General features: G+C 40.4%; 1 protein-coding gene across 3 annotated transcripts in view; it reads left to right on the top strand.

The window, feature by feature from the left end:
* The window catches only part of CSRNP3 (cysteine and serine rich nuclear protein 3), a 159,925-nt gene that overhangs the window by 88,920 nt on the left and 46,632 nt on the right, over positions 1 to 24,373 (top strand). Inside the window, exon 1 of one of the 3 annotated variants that reach the window (XM_077272792.1) lies at positions 15,053 to 15,143. The exons of 1 other annotated variant lie outside the window; for it this stretch is intronic. The gene's annotated coding sequence lies outside the window, so the exon portion shown is untranslated. Of the gene's footprint in view, positions 1 to 15,052; positions 15,383 to 24,373 lie in introns of those variants that run through there. One more of the 3 variants, XM_077272794.1, reaches the window with a different exon arrangement.

Here is a 24,373-nt window from a genome sequence, read left to right as displayed (position 1 = left end):
ACTTTCTCTTTAAACTTTGTTATATTTTTATATTTGGCATTTATGTACCAGCACTATATAATATGTGCTTTTATTTTGTATGAGCACATTTGTTTTACTATATGCATATATTGAGACATGATATGTATACTCTTACCCGAAGTTTCACGTCTCATCACGTCTTTTATTTTGTTTCACTTTTTTCCAGTATTGGATCTGATGATTTTTTGTTTACTCTTTACCCCTCCCTGGGTTACTCACTCCTATTGGAGAGTGGTTTCTAGACACCATTATCACATTGCGTCACAAAATATGGCACCCCATCTATCCTTTGAGTACGCACTGACGATATGGTCCGCGTTCTGTTGTGGTGCCTCGGTGTCTTTCTCCGGCGTCGGCGTTCCATCCACGTCGCTTAGGCGTCTTGGTGGGCGCGGCGCCGGGGGGGACGCGGTGGCGTCATGATGTGGGCGCGGCCGGCGTGGGATATGTGACATCATTGCGTCATAATGGGAGGCGTCCCATGAGTATCCACAGTGCGCATGTCAGCCGCGGTCGCTATTCCGGGGCATCGCCGCGGCGCCCGCTAGTGACGTTTGCGTTCCACTGACGTCGCTGCGACGTCGTGTGGAGCGCGGCGCCATGATGGGCGCGGTGGATGATGCAGCTCCCGGTGCGACTGACGTCAGACATGCGCCGTAATCAGTGGCACATGAAGGAGGTTTTCTGACCCTATATAATCTGGTCTGACACACTATATAGCACTGCCCCCTGACGAAGCCTAACGCGAAACGTGCGTTGGGGCGTGGACGGTGACCCCCGGTACTCTGCATGATGGGTAAGATTGGAGGGCGCGGGTTGGGGTATCTGGTGCACGGTACCCGCTGATTATCCTGATGGCAGCCCTACTATAGGGTTTATTATAGGTACCCGTTGCCCCTATCTTACACTGAACCCGTGACTTGCACTATTTTTTGCACCTTATACGTTATATTATTGCAGTTGTACCTTAGGGATATCACTGTCTTTTCAGTGTTTCTAATTGTGTTCCTTTACTGAATTGCTTTTTCATTATTTTTTGTTGTTATATGTATATGTAAATTGCTTAATAAAAAGTTATTTGATATATCCTTTTTACAAAAAGGCCTGGACTTATACTCCATTTTTTCTTTTGGGATTTATGCAATCTAGATATAAGTTTGTTATTTGGGACCGTGGGAAGATTTAGGTAAACGTGTTCCGGTGTTAGTCTTATATGAAAATGTATCACGTCATCTAACGTTTGAGATACGATTTTCCCAAATTTTTGTATAATGTGACAGGACCACCAAATATGAAGGTATGAACCTCTGTCCTTTTCACACCTCCAGCATATATCAGGTGTCGTAGGGGACCACTTATGCAGCAGGAGAGGAGTTGTGTACCAGTGGGTTATTATTTCGTAACTATTTTCTTGAGCTCTCACACATTGTAAATTAGGTTAATTTGAGAATTAGTAAAAGAGTGGCCCAATTCTTTTTCCCATTTCAGCAGAAAAGCTCTTTTCAGGGGAATATCTTTTATGAGTAGCATATTATAGAGGACGGAAAGCACCTTTTTCGGTACTCTTGTTTGAGAGCACAAAGGTTCAAAGGTGGTTAATGGCCGCATTAAGTCTCCACTAATCATGACTTGGCGCAATGTCTTCCTGAGAGATTCATAGTGGATGAAGGTGTAATTAGACATAGTGGGGAGCTCCTTCATACACTGAGCCTTTTTCAAGCACTGCTTTGCTATATTTTTCTATCTATCTATCTATCTATCTATCTATCTATCTATCTATCTATCTATCTATCTATCTATCATTTATCTATTATTTATTTATCTATTATCTATCTATCTATCTATCTATCTATCTATCTATTATCTATCTATCTCATATCGATCTATCTATCTATCTATCTATCTATCTATCTATCTATCTATCTATCTATCTATCTATCTTTTATCTATTTATCTATTATCTATCTATCTCATATCTATCTATCCATCTTTCTAAGATCAAGATAAATTCTTTAGATATCTGCCTGTTTATTTTTATCTAGCCATGCTTCCATGATCCATTTATCTATGATCAATTATCATTGCCTCTATCTATATACCTGACCATCTATCCATCATCTCCTAATGTATACTGTACCTTGCTCCTTATGTTAGACTGGTTATCAATTTTCTTCCCTATGTATATTCAGCAATTAAATGTCCATATTTCTATAGCACCTCCAAAGACATTATTTCATGTCCACTTTGACTATGTATGTAGAGCGTCTTCCTGACATTACTGATAATAATTGGCTCACTAGAGGCCAATTTTTGCTCTCACAGGGGACAGTGATTTTAAAATGTCATGTCTTTAGAGAAAAAGCATTGCTGAAGTAATGACCACAAAAGCTGTACCTCTCATGCTAAGGGCATTTCTACAATCATTATATAAATCCCTTCTCCTCTTCTGAAATAAATGGAGAGTTTTCAGTCTTGACAGTGGATCCATTTCTACTATAAGCTGGTGATAGGGAGAGAGTAGAGGATAATTGTATGTCCGTCACTGTTGTCTCCTGTATGAGATAAGTGAGATCACTGACATGAAGGCCCAGTGAGCACTGTCTATCACTGGATATCAATTTAGCATTTTACTTGCAAAACCCAGTTCTTTGAAGCAACTTTTTAGTCCTCACTGGGCCTTCTTGTCAGTAATCTCACTGATCTCATACAGGAGACAACATTACCGGATATACAATTATCCTATTAAATAGCACATTATTTGTCATTTTTGCTGCCTTCCTCTCCACCATTGGAGGCTTGTTTGCCCTGTCTTTTTCATTGTTTTTATATTTGTTGTTATCTAATAAAGATATTAATTTTAACTTCTTACCAATCGCTTCTTATCTTTATGGCACCCAACCATAATAGATTATGCTGATTCTAGTATTTCGAAGTGGTGTCCTCAGCCTTATGATTAGGACTATGGGAATAACCACCTGAAAAAGATGTTGCTTGCACATACCCTGAGATGGGTTCTCATGATTTTTCAGACTGAAAAATGGAATGATCAAACTGATTTTTTTTTTTAGGAGATTTTTTAGCAGAAACTGGAAAGGAGTATAGAGGGGAATAAGTAAAAACTTTCCACATCCACTCTCCACTCTCCAAATCCACCTCAATAACTCCATACTTTTGAAAAACTTGGGGGTTCTGCAAATTGCCTCTTCAAAGAGGAAGAGACCTTGAACTCTCGCACCACCTATTGGAATCAGCAATCCTATAAGTCAATATCAAACTTTAACGAGCCTTGTTACATGACTTAGGAAAAAAGCCAAACCAGAATCTCAATTTGCAGACACTTTGTTTCAGGGTGTTGCCCCTCATCAGTGCAAAGTATGAGCTCTTATTTGGCTGGGTGAGAGATTTAAGACTGGGATCTAAGGGGTAACGTTTCTCCTTGTGGAGAGTGACAAGCCAGGCCTGGCATGTCAGAGTGAGGAGACTTATACACCATGTATGCTCCTCTGGGAAATGAAATATGCAAATTGCCTATTCACAGAGGAAGAGGACTTGAACTCTAGTGCCACCTACTGTATAAGTCTCCTCACTCTGACATTCCAGGCTTGGCTTGTCACTCTCCACAAGGAGATTAAGGAACGGAGTCCGTACAAAAAAAAATTGTAAAAAAACAATCTCTGAAGATACCATTTTACAGTAGTCCATGTTAGGAAATCAGACTTGAAGACACTGAACAAGCAGGGATTGGCAAAGGTTTTCTTTTTATTGCATGTATACAATATATGCATTTTTCCTTGGCATTCTATTCATGCGTTTTCTAATATTTGATTAGACTTTTCCTCCCACACACATTTTATACAAAGAAATAGAAATGAATCAGCTCCACATTTCTACTCATCTCTGGGATGATTGAGAGAGATTTTTACAAGGACAAGCAGTCTGCTTAATGAATGAGCGCCATACATTAATGTATGAGTGGAGCGTGCCTGCCTTCAATATACTCTAGTACGTGCAATTAATCCAAGAAAAAGACAGAACTTTCAGAAGGAAAAATACTCATGCAGACAAGCTTTTTTTTTCTCTCGGCGAATGTTCTATGCTGGTTTAATACGTGACTAGGATACAGAAAAAAGCCAGCGTCTGAATTAATGCTCTTCAACTGGGATGAAAAAAAAGCAAATAATGTCCAAACACACGTTGAGTGAACCTATACTTGTAGATTAGGTTGAAATTCCAGGAATCAAACAGAATCGAATGTTATCCCTTATCCATTAAAAAGGGAATACTTTACTGATCGATTAGGGTCCTTGTGGTTGGATCTACAGCGATCAGTAAATTATCCCCTATCCTATGGATAACGCTGCATTCATATATCAATGTGTCATAAAGTGACCCCCTCTACCCCTCATTCCAAGAACACTAACAGTTCAGTGTTACATTATTTTGGATGTGTAACTAACCAGTGGTATGGCCATTTCCCCAAAGTGTCCTATGAGTCGTTTTCAACACAACGCCAGGCCGCATGCTGCTCGTGCTGCTGTGAGCAAACTAACTTTTAATTAAACAAAGCTAAAATCATGTTCCAAATTGTAGACAAGTAAAAACACACATATATAAATAGGGAGTGCATATTAATCAGGAAGAAAAATGAAAAATACAATAATATGTATCCTAATGGAACCTAATAGATCAGTATGCTGGGTCCTGCCTGGCAGTGGAGGGTGGTACCCTTAGTTTCTGCGGTAAGGAGCCCCCACTCATCAGCGGCTTTCCCTGATGTCCCTATTAGTCCCTACCAAGGGAAGAAAAGTCCCAATACACCCTGTTAATCGTGAAAAAAAAATAAAATAGAAAGCTGGTCAAAGCCCACCAATAATTGTGTATTACCTAGATAAAATAGATAAAAAAAATTCTGAAAACTTATCCCTTCTAGAAATAGTCTTAAATAGAAAGAGGTGGCGGACAACACATATTGGCGCTCTCACAGGAGCTTCTGTATGGAGACTTCCTTGCCTCCACACAACACAGACAGAGGAAAAAAAACTGGCTGGACATTTATTTCCCCAGCCACACCCTTGAGGTGAAGATATGGTGAGTAGGCGTCCTGCCCATCTCTTACCTACTCACCTAAAAACCCACCAATAACATGGCTGCTTAACTCCTTCAGCACATAGCATGCTGAAAAGAAACTTACGGGTTTCTAGATCATGGAGGAAAGCAATCTTTGTGACACATACAGTGACCCTGTCACACACTATATAAATGAGTAAAATAAATAAATGGCCTACGGAATATGTTTTGTAAAATGAATGGTTGGATTTCATAGGCGACATCCGTTTCAAGCCTGAACCCCTGTGTGTAGAAGATGTAGTTTTCTGGATTGTGTGTTCTCATATATTGTTTATTATCATTAATATTTAATGTTCACAGCAGTGATGAATTAAAGCAACCTTCGACTTGGATGTTCTTCCACCATGAGCCCTTATTCTCTATGTCAGATCACCCACTGGTGCAATACTTGCCAATAACCTAGTATTAAAATCAGAAAGAATAATAAATCCTAGAATTTCGGAATTTGCCTTGTTTTGAATATTGTTAAATATTTGATTAACTTATATGGGGCAGATGTGAGTCCACTATTTGATTTAGCCTTTGGGCCCAGACACCTTTATACATATTTTACTTTTATTGGAGTCAGAAAAAAATCATATAATAAGTATTCATTATATTAAGGGCAATTAAAAATACATTGAAGAAATAATGGCTATTTCATTCGATTCCATCATTTTTTTGACAAAGAAGGGGCAATTGTAATTGGTTGGAATCATGGGGCATATTGAGGGAACGATTGAAGGAGCATGTTTCCTGGTTGTGGAGTGTCGGGGAGTGAACAAGTCATTCTTTACACGAAGTATTAGGGCTCGCTCACACTTGCGATGAAATCGGAAGAGTGCAATCTGATAAAAAAATTGGATTACCGTATTTTCAGACCTATGTTAAACTTTGGGGCAGTTCACATCTGCAAATATTTTCTCATGCCAATTCAATAGCATACAAGAATTGGATCGCACAAATAAGTCTATGGGTGCATGTGAAATAACCGATGCTCTTGCATCATATGCTATACACTTGTGTGACTCCGGCCTTTGGGTTTGTGCACACACAAGTTTTTTAAGATGGTCTAAAATTACAAATTTTCAAGTGGAAACTGCTTCATGAAATGCTTTTCCTTTGGAAAGTTTTTGACATGCGCTCTCTTTTTTTGCCCTGCCAGGTATTTTTCAAAGCCTGTAGCTGAAAAGAACCCTGAACAAAAGAACAGAAAAGTGGTTTGGGGCTATTCCATATGGAATCCACCTGTAAAAGTGCCGCAAAAAGCGAACCATAAAGTAGACATAGTGCACAGTAATATCAAGGCGTCATTTCTGTGCACATGTTCTGTCCCATGTCACTCCATTTAACCAAACATGTTCAATCTTTTGGGTGGTTTCACCTGAACCTACCTGAAAAAGCAGCCATTTGCACACACACTTGGAGAGTTTCTGATATAAAAAATTCTGCAAACAAATGTGTAAGCCTACCCTGAAATGGATCCTAATAGAATCTGCTCCAATCTAGGCAATGTCCAATTAAAAGGTGTCAATAAACATGATTTAGAAAAAAAATTCTTCCAAAGTTCTTCAAAACCTCTTCAAGAAATGAAAAACTTCCAAATGCACACATGACCTCTTTTTCAGGTGGATTCCATTTAGAATCCACCGGAAAAAAAGACCACAAAGGTGCTCCATAAAATGAGAATAATGCACAGCAATGTCAGTCTTATATCGCTTCTTTTAACCTCTTAAGGGTTTGGAGACCCCAAAGCAGTTAAGAGAAGTGACATCTTCAATCTTCGGGTGGTTTGAGGCTCAGAAGTCGAACACTTTCTATACTTTACGGTATAGAGCAAAAGGCGCCGGCAAAACCACCGACAAAGCCTCTTCAGAAAAAAGACTGGCAGCATTTTCCTGAAGCTTTGATGGCAAAACTTGACAGCTATGCCAGCATCTAAAGGGCACACTGTTCACCTTAGCCAAAAATGGGGCATTTACTGAAGCGGAAAGACTTGAATCTGAACTCTTCAAATATTCAAGGAATCCGAGACTGAAACCTAGGTAAAAAAAAAACTGTGTGAGCACACCTTTAATTGTTTGTGCACAGTATATGGCAAATGAAGTGATACATGTTTTCTAGTTTTCTGGTAGAAAAAAGTTGCAAATGACGGTGCACATCATATTTGCGTCATAATTTGCAACCTTTTCCTGTTTCCCGCCACTCTTGATGATTTTTTTTAAATCAAGGGAGGGTTTATGGGGAAAGGACAGGGCTTCCAGCAGAATAGGCAAATTTATAATAGTTTGGAAAAAATGTATCAAATTATATCACAAATCTGTGCCAGCTCATCACGCACGGTGCACCGAAAACTGGAGATGTGCTGAATTTATAAAAAGACAATCTGGCTGAACTTCCATCAAATTTGTCATAATTTACACTATAAATATGGTTCATAAAACAACAGAAATGTACTACAGTCCCCGACTACCAAACGTTATTTGTCGTGGCATACGACATGTCAAAAGATGCGCCGAATTCTTTAAGAGGTGTGCGCCTCAATGAATTTGGCTCATGGTTCTCCAGCATACTGTTCATCAACACTGACATGCAGAACTCCAGCCTTGATAAATCGGGTCCCCAGGGTTTATTTTTATGAGACATAATCTACTCTGATGGACATTTGCTTTGTGAATAGCACAGTGACTCATAAGTGCATTCAGCCTTAAAATTGCGTCTTCACGCCGAAACTCAACTCATGCAGAAACTCAACTTAAGATGAAGTTCACACAATCCATTCCTGATGCTTTTTTTGCCATGATTTTCTGATAATGAGATAAAACCTTAGTGGTATTACCTCATTTTAGAAAAATTGCTGAGGGAAAAACAAAAAAAATCCCAAAACGCATCGTGTGACCACAGACTTAGGCCTCATTCACGTGTTTGAGTTTAAACTCATATGGGAAAAAAAGGTACCAGTGTCATCATCAGTGTATCATCCGTGTATCAGTGTTTTTCCAGTATGGATAAATAAATAAATGACAAAGCTTCTCCTAGACTTTGCAATGTTTAACAAGGACAGCATACAGACTGTACATTGATGTCGTCCATGTGCTGCATGTGGTTATGCAAATTGCCTCATTAGAGAGGACTAGGACTCAAAAGTGTCCTCACCAGTCAATTGTATAATTGACCTGATGATTGGAGGCAGTAGAGTCTTGTTTCCTGACAAATTATTAACAGTGGTGAGATTATTATTATTATTTATTTATATAGCACCATTAGTTCCATGGTGCTGTACATGAGAAAGGGGTTACATACAGAGTTATAGATATCGTTTACAGTAATCAAATTTACAATGACAGACTGATACAGAGGGGAGAGGACCCTGTCCTTGTGGACTTACATTCTATGGGATAATGGGGAAGAGACAGAAGGTTGGGGGTGCTGCAGCTGGTGGTGAGGCAGCAGCTCGGGTGGTGGTGAGGCGGCAGAATGGTTATTGCAGGCTATAGACTTTCCTGAAGAGATGGGTTTTCAGGTTCCGTCTGTAGGATACGAGGGTGGCGGATAATCGAACGTGTTGAGGCGTGGAATTCCAGAGGATGGGGGATAATCGGGAGAAATCTTGGAGGCTGTTGTGTGAGGAATGAATAAGTGTAGAGGAGAGTAGGAGATCTTAGGAGGATCAGAGATTACGTGAGGGAAGATATTGGGAGATTAGTTCAGAGATATAGGGAGGGGACAGATTTTGGATGGCTTTGTAGATCAGTGTTAGTAGTTTGAACTGGATTCGTTGGGAAATTGGGAGCCATTGGAGGGATTTGCGGAGGGGAGAAGCAGAAGAGTGATGAGGAGAGAGGTAGATTAGCCGGGCAGCAGAGTTGATGACAGACTGGAGCGGTGCAAGAGAGTTAGCGGGGAGGCCACAGAGGAGGGTGTTGCAGTAATCGAGGTGGGAGATGATGAGGGCATGCACAAGAGTTTTGGTAGATTGTGGGCTGAGGAAGGGACTGATTCTGGCAATATTTTTAAGTTGGAGGTGACAGGAGGTGGCAAGAGCTTGGACGTGCGGTTTGAAGGACAGGGCAGAGTCGAGAGTTACCCCGAGGCAGCTGATTTCAGGTGCAGGAGAGAGCGTGATGCCATTTACTATAATAGATATATCAGGTAGGGGGGATATGCGAGATGGGGGAAAGATGATTAGTTCAGTTTTGTCTGCATTGAGTTTTAGGAAGCGAGAAGTGAAGAAGGAGGATATGGCTGACGGACACTCCGGGGTGACATCAGGGCCAGAGAGGTAGATCTGAGTGTCGTCCGCATACAGGTGGTACTGGAAGCCATTGGACTTTGAGTTGTCCTAGGCCGAGGGTATAGATGTAAAAAAGTAGGGGCCCCAGGACAGAGCCTTGAGGGACTCCAACAGAGACAGGGCGTGATCTCCCCACAGCTCCCAACCATCCTGGATTCAGTGGGAATGACCCAATTTGAGGGCCCAGTCCTGCCATCCCAGCATGTCATGGCTTTGCCCCGGCTTCTCATACTCTCTGACATCCTCATCGCTCTATAGCTCCTCCTCCACTGGGGGCAGGGCCACATCTTTCGGCACTGACATAAATTAAATTATTCAGTTGTCCTGTGATCTGGTCTCCACAGGACTCAAACTCATGTCTCCATGTCCTCAGGCAGCAGCGCTAGCTATAAGCCTCAGCATATAATGACAAACATTGGAGAATTTAGTAATCTTGAGCTGCATTGCAGAAAGTGAACCCAGAAGCAGATTATACATGTACATTGTATACAGCAGTGTATTTCTTTGTACTTGTATACAGCGGTGAAGAAAAAGTTAGATTTTTGCTCCTATAAAACTACTAAAAGCAATTGCAAAAATTTAATTTTCTCTTTCTCCCCGGGTCTTGAACCAGGCAGGATCTACTGTTAAGGTACCGTCACATTAAGCGACGCTGCAGCGATAGCGACAGCAATGCCGATCGCTGCAGCGTCGCTGTTTGGTCGCTGGAGAGCTGTCACACAGACCGCTCTCCAGCGACCAACGATGCCGAGGTCCCCGGGTAACCAGGGTAAACATCGGGTTACTAAGCGCAGGGCCGCGCTTAGTAACCCGATGTTTACCCTGGTTACCAGCGTAAAAGTTAAAAAAACAAACAGCACATACTCACCAGCGCGTCCCCCAGCCTCTGCTTCCTGACACTGACTGAGCTCCGGCCCTAACAGCACAGCGGTGACGTCACCGCTGTGCTTTCACTTTCAGTTTAGGGCCGGCGCTCAGTCAGTGTCAGGAAGCAGAGGCTGGGGGACGCGCTGGTGAGTATGTGCTGTTTGTTTTTTTAACTTTTACGCTGGTAACCAGGGTAAACATCGGGTTACTAAGCGCGGCCCTGCACTTAGTAACCCGATGTTTACCCTGGTTACCAGTGTAAAATATCGCTGGTATCCTTGCTTTTGCTGTCAAACACGGCGATACACGGCGACCTAGCGACCAAATAAAGTGCAGACCTTCTAGCAGCGACCAGCAATTTCACAGCGGGATCCAGATCGCTGCTGCGTGTCAAATACAGCGATATCGCTATCCAGGTCGCTGCAACGTCACGGATCGCTGGCGATATCGCCTAGTGTGACGGTACCATTAGTGGTTCCCAGGTGCTGGTGTTGTTGCTGAGAGAATTTTGTATACTTGATCTGTATTGCAGGCTTTAACTCCACAGGCAGATTATGCTGATACATAGAAATACAATGGACATAGCAGAGTACCTTTATGTCTTTGTATTCTAGAGAGAGAATAAAAGAGATTTTCTTTTTCTTTCTATAAAATGGCTAAAAAATAGTGAAAACAATTGCAATAATGTTAATTTTGACATGCTTTAAAAAAAAAATAAACATCCCAAATCAACAAATAACATGGATATGTTTAGTGTCTCTGTAATTATTATTATTAATAATAATAATAATAATAATCTTTATTTATATAGCACCAACATATTCCGCAGCACTTTACAATTAAGCGGGGACATGTACAGACAAATTCAATACAAGTTAAGACAATTTAAACAGTGACATTAGGAGTGAGGTCCCTGCTCGCAAGCTTACAATCTACAAGGAAATGGGGGGGACACAATAGGTGAAAAGTGCTTGTTATTTCAGGTCTGGCAATTATAATAAATAGGGATTTTCATATAAAGCTGCATGATCCGGTCATCAGCCCGTGTGTTTAAGTGCAATAGTCAAGTATCAAGTGCAGTTATCATGAGCATGGAGGGTGTGGAGACAGATGAATAGTAGGGTGCAGATTTAGAATAATATTTGGAAGGAGGGAACAGGGCACAGCTAGTTTACTGAGTAGTTGATGTGGTAGGCTTGTTTGAAGAGATGGGTTTTTAGAGCGCGCTTGAATAGGTCGGGGTTAGGTATCAGTCTGATCGTCTGGGGAAGTGCATTCCAGAGAGCTGGCGCAGCACGAGAGAAGTCTTGTAGACGGAGGTGCGAGGTTCGGATTACGGGGGATGTTAGTCTTAGGTCATTTGTAGAACGGAGGGCACGTGTAGGGCGATAGACAGATGAGAGAGGAGATATAAGGCGGTGCAGAACTGTGGAGAGCTTTGTGGGTGAGAGAGATGAGTTTATACTGGACCCTGTAGCGAATGGGTAGCCACTAGCCAGTGTAATGACTGGCACAAGATGGAGGCATGGTGAAAAGGTTGGACAGAAATATGACCCTGGTAATTGTAACAACCCGCACAACACAGTAATCAGATTATTTACAGCAATCGCTAAATGATGTAAAAATTGTGTGATTGATATTTTTACTTCACATAAACTCATAAAACAATAATAAAAATATAATACTGAGGCTGTGTTTACACGTAGCGTAAACGTTGCATTTTTTCTACTGCTTTTTTTTGTTCATTTTTTCAGTTATCTGCACCACATAGCGCAATAACAATCCTGTCTGATTATTGCGTGTTTGCTGCATTTCTTCTATGCGTGTTTCCCCGTGTTTGATGTATTTTGGTGCAGATGTGAATTTTTCATCAAGGCAGAATCACATATACAGTTTTCAAGCCAAGCATGAGAAGATACAAAACAAAGGTGATTTATTAGCCTTTCCTTCATACATGGGATCCATTCCTGGCTATTTCTCAAAGACATCCTACAACGAAAACTGCAAGTGTAAATCTAGCCCTATAGTTTCAACAGTTTTCCATGCCAAAATTAATACAAAAACATGACATAGAAGTGGTCTTTTTAGAAGAAAACAATTACTTTTTTTAAGCTTTTCAACAATACTTTTTCGGCTGCTTCATTATATGGAAACAAATAGGTCCCAATTCTTCCTATGAGACTGTTTTTTTGTCCATTTTTGCCTGTTTTTTTGTCCATTTTTTGTATTTTGCACCTTTTGTTTATTTCTAAATGCAATTCTAGATGTTTTAGGGCTCACTCATATATCATTTTATCTCATGTACGAGAAAAAAAAAACGATTTTGGGGATCAGACTCTGATCAATGTATCATCAGAATTTGAGCAAAGTGTTGTCCGAGTGCCATCACTTTTCTTGTACTTAAAGACAAAAAAAATGATTCACCATCTCCATTCTGACATCCCGTGAAAATCTGACTGACATCCTATTGTGGTCTGATTTTTTTCACAGACCCATAGACTTGCATTGCCAATTTTAATTCGATTTTCGAGTCAGACATGTCTCCATGATTTTTCGTGAAGCGCTAAGTCCATGAAAAATCATGGACATATGAATGTCACCGTTGACTATCACAGGTGCCAGTGATATCAATGAAAACAAAGGCTAGCACTTGTATGTGGGGAAAAAAACACATGTGAATGATACCTTAGTCTGAATTATCAGTTGCGATTTTTTAAATAGTTTGGCACCACTCCACTGCGACTATCTTCCCTCACACTCCAGATTTTGGTTGCAAAAACAGTTCAAGACAGGAAGAAAGCCCATTTTTTTACATGTACAGAAACCTACAAACGCAAAGCAGTGTGAGAACCGGCAGTAAGTTCTCAAACTGCGAGCAGTGATGTCAGTGAGGTTACTAAACTGTGAACTACAATAACCTTACCTTACTGATGTCATCACTCATCATAGCTGCTAGGTTCTCGTGCTATGCAGTATGGGAACCGGCAGTGGATGCAGCTCCAGTCTGTGGAGCTTCAATCTCTGAATGGGGCTCCTCGGCCATCCGTCATCATGGCATCCGCCATCTTGAGCATCTATACTATCTCTCGGACCTCCTGATGAACCGCGACAGAGGGGAAACGCGTCAGGGTATTCCGGCTCATGATAAGTGAATCGTTATTTATTTTTCACAATTGGTTGATGAATGATTTATAAACTTCATATTGTCCTGTTTTATCTATTGGGGCAGGTTATTGTGCATCATACTTAATTGTCGGAGTGCATGTCATGACAGTGGATATATTAATTTTTGTTGATTATCTTTTGGTTATTTATCTGTCTACAACTAACCTGCAAAAAGAACCTACTGGTTCTACATTATTATTTTTTTATGATAGGTTTTTCATCTCTGTTCTGTCATGACATTGTTTTCCAACCTATATTGATAGGGATTTAACTGGGAAGCGAGGGACAGTCTTTGGTGAGTGGGGGCCCAAAAAAATCGTCTTCTAGGATGCCAACCTCCACAGCAAGGCAGGTAAAAGATAGGTATATTGCAGGGTTATTGATAGGTTTTTTTGGTCAATGTTTATTGATGATAATTAACTATATGTTTCACTGGGTAGGTGTTTTTTTTAAATCTAATTGCTAAAAAACTGGTGCTGACAGCTGGTCTTATTAAGCTGGGAAGAGGCCATTATCCATGAAACTTTTCAGCCTATTAATATCAGCCTGCAGCTGTTTGCTTAGCCTTTGTTGGTTATTAAAAATAGAGGGGACTCCATGTAATTTTTCAGGGTACCCCCTTTTTAATGGCCAGTAAAGGCTAAGCAGACAGCTGTGAGCTTATATTAATAGGCTGGGAAGCTCCATGGTTATTGGCCCCTTCCCAGACTGTTAAGACCAACTCCCAGCTGTCTGCTTTCCCTTAGCTGGTTATTAAAAATAAAGGGGATCCAAGTCCATATTTTTAAGTTTAGAAATACATGTAGAGAAAACTACACATGCAAAGCACTATATATCTCACTGACATATTTCTATCTATCTGTCTATTCTATCTATATATCTATTTTATCTATTCTATTCAGATGGCTCGGGCTGTGAAATTACTGTATTGGTTGATGAAATATCAAGCTTCCTTTGAGATGTGTGAGTAAAAAAATCAGACTGTCCACACATGGTTTGTGCGCCATGCAATTTTTTTTTTTCACAATCATTGACTTGCATTGGTGCGTACAAATCAGATTTTCACAGACAATTACAGCATGCTGCCATTTTTTTTCCTCAGCCCAATCTGAGCTGAGAAAAAACTCTCATCTGAGCACTGACTCATTTACTAACATTGGCAATGTTTTGTTGCATTGCATTAGTTCAATTTATACGCCAGTGTGAACGAGCCCTAAAATGAAATTCGGGATTCCTTATTTCTTAATATACGGATTTGTTTACATGCTATAAAGAAATCCTCGAAATATAATTCCTCCTTGGGTGATTGATCCCATGTTGCTCTGAGCTAATTACTTTCTGTGCATATCATATTCTAGTATCTTGATTAAAACGCCTATAAAAATAATTTATGGCCAGTTATATATGGCGATATGCTAATTCTCCAGAAATTCCATCAAGGGCCCAGGGCTACATTTTTTCTTTCTTTCCACGGAAAAACACGTTATTGAGGCTTTTCCTTGATTTGTAGTGGATTAATGACTTCAAACAGCTTGACTGATTTGCTGGCCCTTCCTCTTGCTAGGATTCAGCTGATAAAAATATCCATAGACAGTGAAATCAGCGGAAGCCTGGCTTTTTCAGACAAGACTCCCATGTGATCACAATACAGGCGAGCTCAGTGAGGCTGGAGCTGTTCTACAAGCAGTAGGTAATGAGTCTTTGTGCAGACTAGGGGCTCTTACGCTGAACAATAAAGCATATGCTACCGGCTAGAAAATACTGCTTTGGGAAATTTGCAAGAAAAAAAAAAATGCTTTATCCACATACAGGCGGTAACGACCAATTGTGACCGTGTGGTGTCATCTATTTCACCATTCATTCCGTGGATTATAATTAGGATTTATTCATATCAAGAGTGCATGGATTGGCAAGCAGCAGTTTAAGCAGGTCGGTTTCTTTTTTCCCGTCTCTGTCAGGATTTTTTTTTTTTTTTATGTTTTATGCCGATGATCATGTGTGTTTTTTTTTTTTTTTTTTTTTTTTTTTTTAAATACATAATGAAGACATAATTGTGTCGATCACCCTCATTTGCACACGGAGTATTATGTATGGAAATATGGGTTTGTCGCCAATTGCAAAATGCAAATGTGTGTCTGTTAGGCCTATTGTGCTTGACTAATTATAGTAAAATATTTCATTTTAGGAAACTATAGAGGGTTTTAGGTTTTTGGTTGTGTTTTTTTTTTTTAATTTTTTTTTTTTTATTTGTTTCATAAAAGGCAGTTTGCATTTTTTTTTTTTTTTTTAGAGAATATATACAATTTTTCATTAAAATGCATTACTAATGTGACTATATAATAAAAAAAAATAACTTCTTTGGAAATTTTGTGTATATATATATATATATATATATATATATATATATATATATATATATATATATATATATTTATATATAAATTTTTTTTTTTTTTTTTTTTTTTTTTTTTTTTTTAATATCTTTCTTTGTGACAGCCATAACATGGCAATGTTCTGATAGCAGAGGGAATCTGAAAATGGCCTGCCTAAACACTATATTTATCCTAGACCATATAAACACATCCAAAGCTTTAATTTTATACATTAGGCAAGTCAGCTTTCAATTAAAGAGCCTTTTGTCTTTGGGCTCATTTCCATTACAATTGCTGACTATGCAAATTCAACCAGAGAGTTAGAAATGGAAATGTCTTGGAATTTTATATTTCTTAAACAAATGCTTTTACTGCCTGGACAGGGAACGAACAAAAAAAAAAAAGTAAAATGAAATAAAAATATTTTAATTACAATTACATTTTTTTTTTTTTTCTTCTGCAAATTGTATAGGCATCATATTATGTAAATATTTATATAAAATGGTGTTAATAATTCTAATTTATAGTTGCTCTCTATTTTTGTCTTGTATTTTATATGCTGACATTACATGCTCATTTTTTTGCTTTCAGCTGTTTGGACAAGTTCAGGCATTATGTAAATGAATCCACAATGCTAGGTTTAACTGCAGAGACACAGGAAGGCGCTCGGGGATTAAAGGTCATTGTACTGATGAAAAAGCTGAATGGGGAAAACCACTGCATGCTATTGCATGGCCCTTTACTAAGGGAGCGAGCATGTTTAATTAAGGTAGCCTAGATTTGATCTGAAAGGATCTTGTGCCATAATTAACCAACCATGCAATACAGCGCTACGCTCTAAATGAAGGCTCATGCGATGTCGTTCGGCAAACCTAGCGTTTATTATTTTATTTTTTTTGTCTTTTTAAATGATTGTATTGCAAACTGTTTTATTGCAAGCCAAATGTAGCAATGTATAAAAATATAAAAAAACTTAATTTTGACCCATAAGTCAACATATCATGTAGTTTATTGGGATAAATCTAGGAAAATCAATGTGTTTTTTGTTTTTTTTTTATTTCTTTTAAGGATGATTAATTTGTTTGCATCATGGGTTACAAAAGCTGAATTCCTTGCATCCAAGTGCAATGTTACTTTCATTGATGCATGTATCTGCTGTATCTTAGCTGTGTGTATATAAAAAGCAGACAAAAACTTATCATGGGGTTAAACTATCCCATAAATTTTTTTTATTTATTTTTTTTTATGCATTCTTAAGCATTGCATTTTTAACCTATGACCTATAATTCTATACTATGTTTTCAAGAATGTACAAAAGAAAAAAAATGGCTTTCAGTATTGTCAGGCCTAAATATTACATATGTGATAACTGTCTATGACCAACTAAGTACGGTAGTTATGTCTTTCATTAGCTGATCAGATTAGTGTGGGGGGACAAAAAAAATAACGTAAACGTATTTACCGTAACAGAAGTACAAAATTTCATTTTTGAATTTGTTGATTAGTAGAGCAATAGACAAGTGATTTCTAAAATAACATCTCAACATTGTATTTTACCAAAATTTCATAGAGGTGAAATTCTGTAGAATTTGAGAAATTAAAAAGGATGTCTCAATGTAATACTCCAGTTTTTATTAATATTTGGCATGCTATACCTTCCATGTGTTGTATAGCTATTATTCATACTCTTTACCACAATTTTCTTTTCCATGGTGTGCTGTACATTTGAAAAGGGGTTACAAACAAAATGCATTTAAAATGCTAGCTATAACCAATTTTTTTTTTTTTTCCAAAATGTTTTATTTTATATGGTCAAAAAATTGGAATTTGCCAATAGTAAGAAGTGAACATGGCTCACTGTGTCAATTAATCTCTGTCCCTGTGGAATCGTCAGCACTGAATTGTCTTTCATTCAAAAGAATAGACACACTGGTTGACATCAGATGTTGTCCAAAAAGCAACAGGATTACACTCAATGTGCCAGAAGCTACAGTGATTTGCTCCAGAAAAGCTTTAGCAATAGGAACAATTTTTCCATTATTTGTAAGAAGTAGATTAATTGTATATAAGAGGTTTCCAGAATTGTGTTGGCCATTTTTTTTTTTTTTTTTTTTTTTTCCTTTGAGATTCACCTTTTCTAGATAGGTGTATGTAAATGGACCCATATCTTCCTACAGTGTGAATTATTGGAATGGGGTATCCATTAAACAGATGGAGTCCTTGTTGGTAGAGATGGACCATTTGGTCAGGTCAGTATTCCATGGCCACTGGAGTGAAAACTTTTTTTTTTTTTTTTTTTGTGAGTGATGGTGCAACAATGATTTTGTTGTGCCAGGCTGGCTACTCAAATGAGGAGCCAGGGATGTCGGCAAGTAGGAGGTGGTTCCTGTCCAATGACCATTGAAAACTGACCTGGGTCCTGCAAACTTCATTTGCGCAACTTTACCCATGGGCATCCCACAATTTGGGCCTTAATACGGCCTTTACGTACAAACGTCCCCTCATCCATTGCATTTCTATTTTATCTTAATTAGTACACTATGGCGGACTACTTCAGGATAATTAATAGAGTTGAGCGAATTTGCTCGGGTCCCTGCTTATTGATCACCAGATCAGTGGTCCGGTTATCCTGCCTATTAGGACTCCTCACTGCCTGAACACATTAAGGGTATGTGTCCACGTTCAGGAAACGCTGCGTTTTTGACGCAGCGCTGAGCCGCAGCGTCAAAAACGTAGTGTCCAGATGTTACAGCATAGTGGAGGGGATTTAATGAAATCCCGTCTCCACTGTGCAGGAAAAAACGCATGCGTTTTTCCCGCGAAAACGCACATGCAGTGCGTTTTTTCAGAACGCAGCATGTTGCTACAATGTGCAAAATACGCAGGAACACCGCAGGTGACCTGCCAGTGACCTCAGGTGCATTTTTGGTCAGGATTTTACTTGCATAAAATCCTGACCAAAGCCTGAAGCAAACCTGAACGTGGACACATACCCTAAGGCATCTTTCAAACGTCCATGTTTGTTCATGTGTGCAAAAAATAAATGGTAGGAGTGTCACCAGTGTTTTCTCAGTGTAATTGTTTTTGTTTTTTTACCATCAATATTATTCGTGTATGGATAGAAAAAGCTTAGCAATTTATTTAACATTGGAAAGGATATCAGAGAATGCACATTGATGCCATCTCATTGCTGTCCGGGATGTTCCCAGACCCCTAGACTTGTATTGATATTTATTTATTGTTTTTCTTCTCCATATTACTTATTAAACAGACGTGTCCTTGGAAAAATAATGGAAATGGAGCGCCCCCAGACGCAGGTCCGCGGGGTACTCGGTACCGGGCCTCTCTGTCTCAGTTCTGGGGTCGTCACGGTGGCTAGACCCGGTCCGTGACCCTGCTAAGGGGCGTCCAATGAAAGATGAGATAATGGTGCGTGGTGTAGGTCGTGGTGAATGAGGACACAGGGTTGCAGTCCCTTTACCTCTTTACTGAAGACTTCAGGATCCTCAATCCAGAGTACTGTTAACAGGGCTGTCTGAGACCGGCCGGTCCGAAGGCACCTCCAGAGTTCCCTTTGCAGGTGGAAATCTGTGCCTACCTTCTAGCGCCTGTGTGTTGTAGTACTTCCCTGCTGAGCACCACGGGATAGTCCTCACAACTGTTGTGTCTGTTTCTGATGTTCTTTCTCACAACTTATATCTGTTCTGATGTTGTTCTCCGTCCCCCAGATGATATGGCTACGACGCACCCGTATGACGGGTAGGCCTGGAGTTCTTCCGGGACCCTAGTGATGCCCCTCTCCCACAGTTGCCCCCTATGTCTGCTTAGGTGATTTATATGAGACAGCCAACCTATAACTAACTGTCCTGCCGTTGGTTTGAAGTAATGCTTGGAGCCCAATAATTCCTCGGCGTTCCAGCTACGCGCCTCAGTAGGATGTTGCCTCGATCTTACGGCACGACTCCTACTGGTGTTATCTCCTTTTTGCTGTGATCTCGTTTCTCACTCTCCACAATAAACCTCGCTTCTTGTCCTTTCTTGAGATACCGCCGCAATGTAGTGCAGGCGCGGTTCCTTAACGCTCTGTCTTGTTCGCTAGGCCTCTGTCAGGATCCCACCCCTGACAGGGACCCCCATGAATCTTTCCCCTGCAACACCCCCTGCCACAGGATGTTGCCTGGTTCCAACCCAGTCAGCTTCTGTCTAACTTTCTATCCAACCCCCAGTTTTACCAGATTGTGAGGAGTGGCCTAATACATAGAACCCTTTGCTCCCCCTGGAGGCCAGACTGTGTAGTGTATTGGTGTCTGTGATACCTGGTCAGGTGAACTCCTTAAGTGCCATCAGACGTACCATCACTCCCCTTAGCGGCGGAGCGTCAGTACTGCAACGACCAGGACTCTGGGGCGCTACAGAAACATATGGTCTGCAACAAATACATGAGAAATGTGAACAGCCCTGTAGAGGTCTGAATAAGTGACCAAGCATGTGCAGCACTAGTGAAACTCTGTAGGACTGGCAGCAACGTACAGTTAGTGCCACATACATTAAATGGAGTGTCATTGTGAGTTTGAGTCTTAGAACGTAATTACTTATGTGGTCAGACGAGACTTCTCGAATATCCTTTATCGCTCTCTAAACAAAGGCTGGCCAAGCGATACATGGCTGGGTTCTGTTCTGGCAGAATGGGACCCACACATAGACACCCTGCAGATAGATGTTATCGAATTGAGGACCACCTACTCTGTAAGGCCTATTTCACACTTCAGTGGCTCAGGTACGTGTGGTGACAGTTTCCTCACGTACCGGAGACACTGACACACGTAGACACATTAAAATCAATGTGTCTCTGCACATGTCAGTGATTTTTCGCGGACAGTGTGTCCATGTGCAAAACACGGAGACATGTCTGTTTTTCTCTGGCAGCACGGTACGCAAAGCGTCGTGCACACGGAGAACAGTGCACTCTCCATGTGCACGTACTGCCGCAGGAGAAACAGCGCTACAGTAAGCGCTGTCCCCCCTGCTTGTGGTGCTGATGCCGGCATTCATTCCTTCTCCCCAGCAGCGTTCGCTGGAGAGAAGGAATGAAAAATCAAGGTGTGTGTTTTTGTTTTGTTTTTTTTGTGTTTAAAATAAAGTTCGTGGTCACCTCCCACCCCCTGTGCACCTGCCCGCTTGCATTAAAATACTCACCCAGCTCCCGCGATGCTTCCTCTCAGCGCCGGCAGCTTGTCCTGTGTGAGCGGTCACGTGGTGCCGCTCATTACAGTGATGGTTATGCGGCTCCACCTCCCATAGGATTGTCATCCTCCTCTTGACAATACCCCACAGATTTTCTATGGGGTTAAGGTCAGGCGAGTGCTGGTCAATCAAGCACAGTGATACTATTGTTTTTAAATCAGGTATTGGTACTTTTGGCAGTGTGGATAGGTGACAAGTCCTGCTGGAGAAATAAATTTCCATCTCCAAAAAGCTTGAGGGAAGCCTGAAGGGCGCTAAAATTTCCTGGTAGACTGCTGCGCTGACTTTGGTCTTGACAAAACAGTGTGGACCTACACCAGCAGATGGCATGGCTCCCCAAACCATCACTGATTGTGGAAACTTCCCCCTAAGGCTATGTGCACACGTTGCGGATTCATGTGTGGAACTTTCCACACCATTTTTGTAAAATCCACAGGTAAAACGCACTGCGGATTCCACCTGCGGCTTTACACCTGCGGATTCCTATTGAGGAGCAGGTGTAAACCGCTGCAGAATCCGTAAAAAAAAAATTTGCATGCTGTGGAAAATACAGCGCATCGTTTCCACGTGGTACTTTCGGAAACATGTGCACAGCGGATTTTGTTTTCCATAAGTTTACATGGTTTTGTACAACGCATGGGAAAACTGCTGCGGATCCGCAGCAAAATCAGCAACGTGTGCACATAGCCTAAACCTCAAGCAGTTTGGATTGTGGCCTCGCCACTCTTCCTCCAGACTCTGGGACCTTGATTTCCAAATGAGATGCAAAATCTACTTTTCATCTGAAAACAACATCTTGGACCACTGAGCAACAGTCCAGTTCTTTTCCTCCTTGACCCAGGTAAGACGCTTCTGGCGTTGTCTATTGGAGTGGCCTGACACAAGGAATGTGACACTTGTAGCCCATGTCCCTCATACGTCTGTGTGATGGCTCTTGAAGCAATGACTCCAGCAGCAGTCCACTCCTTATGAATCTCCCCCAAATATTTGAATGGCCTTTTCTTATCATTTTCAAGCCTGCGGTTATCCCGATTGCTTGTGCACCTTCTTCTACCATACTTTTCCTTCCACTCAACTGTCCATTAATATGCTTGGATACAGCACTCTGTGAACAGCCAGCTTCTTTAGCAATGACCTTTTGTGGCTTACCCTCCTTGTGGAATGTGTCAATGACTGCCTTTTGGACATCTGTCAAGTCAGCAGTCTTCCAACATGATTGTGGAGTCTCCTGAAACGGACTGTGTCCACGTTCAGGATTGCATCAGGATTTGGTCAGGATTTTACGTCAGTATTTGTAAGCCAAAACCAGGAGTGGGTGATAAATGCAGAATTGGTGCATGTGTTTCTATTATACTTTTCCTCTAATTGCTCCACTCCTGGTTTTGGCTTACAAATACTGATGGAAAATCCTGACCAAATCCTGATGCAATCCTGAACGTGGACACATAGGTTATGGGACCCTTTAAATGCTTAGGAAGCCGTTGCAGGGGTTTTTTGATAATTATTCGAATCTACCGAGATAATGACTTTTTTGGTTTCCATTGGCTGTAAGCCATAATCATCAACATTAACAGAAATAAACACCTGAAATAGATCACTCTGTTTGTAATGACTCTATATAATGAGATTCACTTTTTGTATTTGAGAACTGAATAAATTAACTTTTTGATGATATTCTAATTTTGTGAGAAGCAACTGCATATCATGGCCATAAGTGTTGGAATCCTTGAAATTGTTCAAGAGAATGAAATATTTCTTCAGGAAAATTGCCATTATATATCTTTTGTTATAATTGTCTGAGGGAGAGAGGAGGGGAAGGGAAAAGTTGGAGCTTGACACGCTGAGACATGCATTTATAAGCCATTGCAAATGAATGTAACTGGTGGGTGCCGTACCTGCTGGTGATTTCAGCTGAAGTAGGAAAGGAGGAAGGGAATTTTCAGCATGTCCATCCAGTATAAGTAAAATTTCCAAGTTTATTAGAACATTTTAAAAAACAGTTTTTTAAAAAAGAGAGAGACTCTCTGCCTGACGCGTTTCTGGCACACCACGGCGCCCTTAGTCATGGGATCCTATGACTAAGAGTCTCTCTCGTTTTAAAAAAAAACTGTTTTTTAAAATGTTCTAATAATCTTGGAAGTTTTACCTATACTGGATGGACGTGCTGGAAATTCCCTTCCTGCTTTCCATCTTTTGTTATACACCTGTTTGTTTGTGTGTATTGGAACAACACAAAAGAGGGGGTTGGGAAGGCAAATTGTGTGTGTGTGTGTGTGTGACATGTCCAATCACAAAAATAAGATGGACAAAATTGTTGGCAATCTCAGCTTAATATTTCGTGTTCTTTTCTCTGTAGGCCTCGTTTTTGTTTTCGGTAAACATTATAATGATATGCTTTACCAAAAAGCTCTGTTGGTCTCCCCTGTCCACAAGACTTTCTCAGAAGGATTTTGGCAAACTGTCTTTCTCAGCAGTGGAGTCCTCCTGGGTCTCCTGCCATGGCCTGTCATTCAGATGTCGACGGATAGTTCACACTGACAATGATGCACCCTGCGCCTGTAGGACAGCTTGAATGCCTCTGGAACTTGATTTGGGGCTGCTTATCCACCATCTGGATTATCCTACATTGCAACATTTCATCAATTTTTCTCTGCCTCCCACATCCAAAGAGATCAAGAAATTTCCAACCCATGGAACTGTAGCTGATTATGTTGCGCACCTTGGACAAAGTAACATCATGTTCTCGGGAGGTTGTTGACATTGTTTAACAATTTTGGTTCTAAAGTCCTCAGACAGTTCTCCTTTTTCTGCTCTCCATGCTGAGTGTGGCACGCAAAATGCCAAGACTGAGTAAAATTTTCCCTATTTACCTGGTTTCATGTGTGATGGTGTGTTTTTTTTTTTTTTTTTTCATATTGCCCACACTGGTTATTTGCCACAGGTGAGTGGATGAGCATCAAATGCTTGAAGCCAAGTTGTTTATCCATAATTTTGGAAAGATGTTGGCGATTTTGTCTCGCCCATATTTTTTATTTTTATTTAATTTAACACAACCCCCCCCCCCCCCCAAAAAAAAAATAAAATAAAAAATAATAATGTCCACTATGCGCCTTTTGTTCCAATACACAGCGAGGAAATAAACAGGTGTATAACAAAACATGTGTAATTGCAATAATTTTCTGGGCGAAATGCTTCATTTTCTTGATCAATTTCAATGGAGCCAGCCCTTTCGGCCATGAGATAAAATACATATTTTATTATCTTGTATGTAGCCTGCATCAAAGGTACTGTCATTAAATATTTC

Source organism: Ranitomeya variabilis, chromosome 7 (assembly GCF_051348905.1).
Source record: "Ranitomeya variabilis isolate aRanVar5 chromosome 7, aRanVar5.hap1, whole genome shotgun sequence".
NCBI lineage: Eukaryota > Metazoa > Chordata > Amphibia > Anura > Dendrobatidae > Ranitomeya > Ranitomeya variabilis.
Note: the sequence above shows the minus strand (reverse complement) of the source record. Positions and strands in the feature narration are given on the sequence as shown.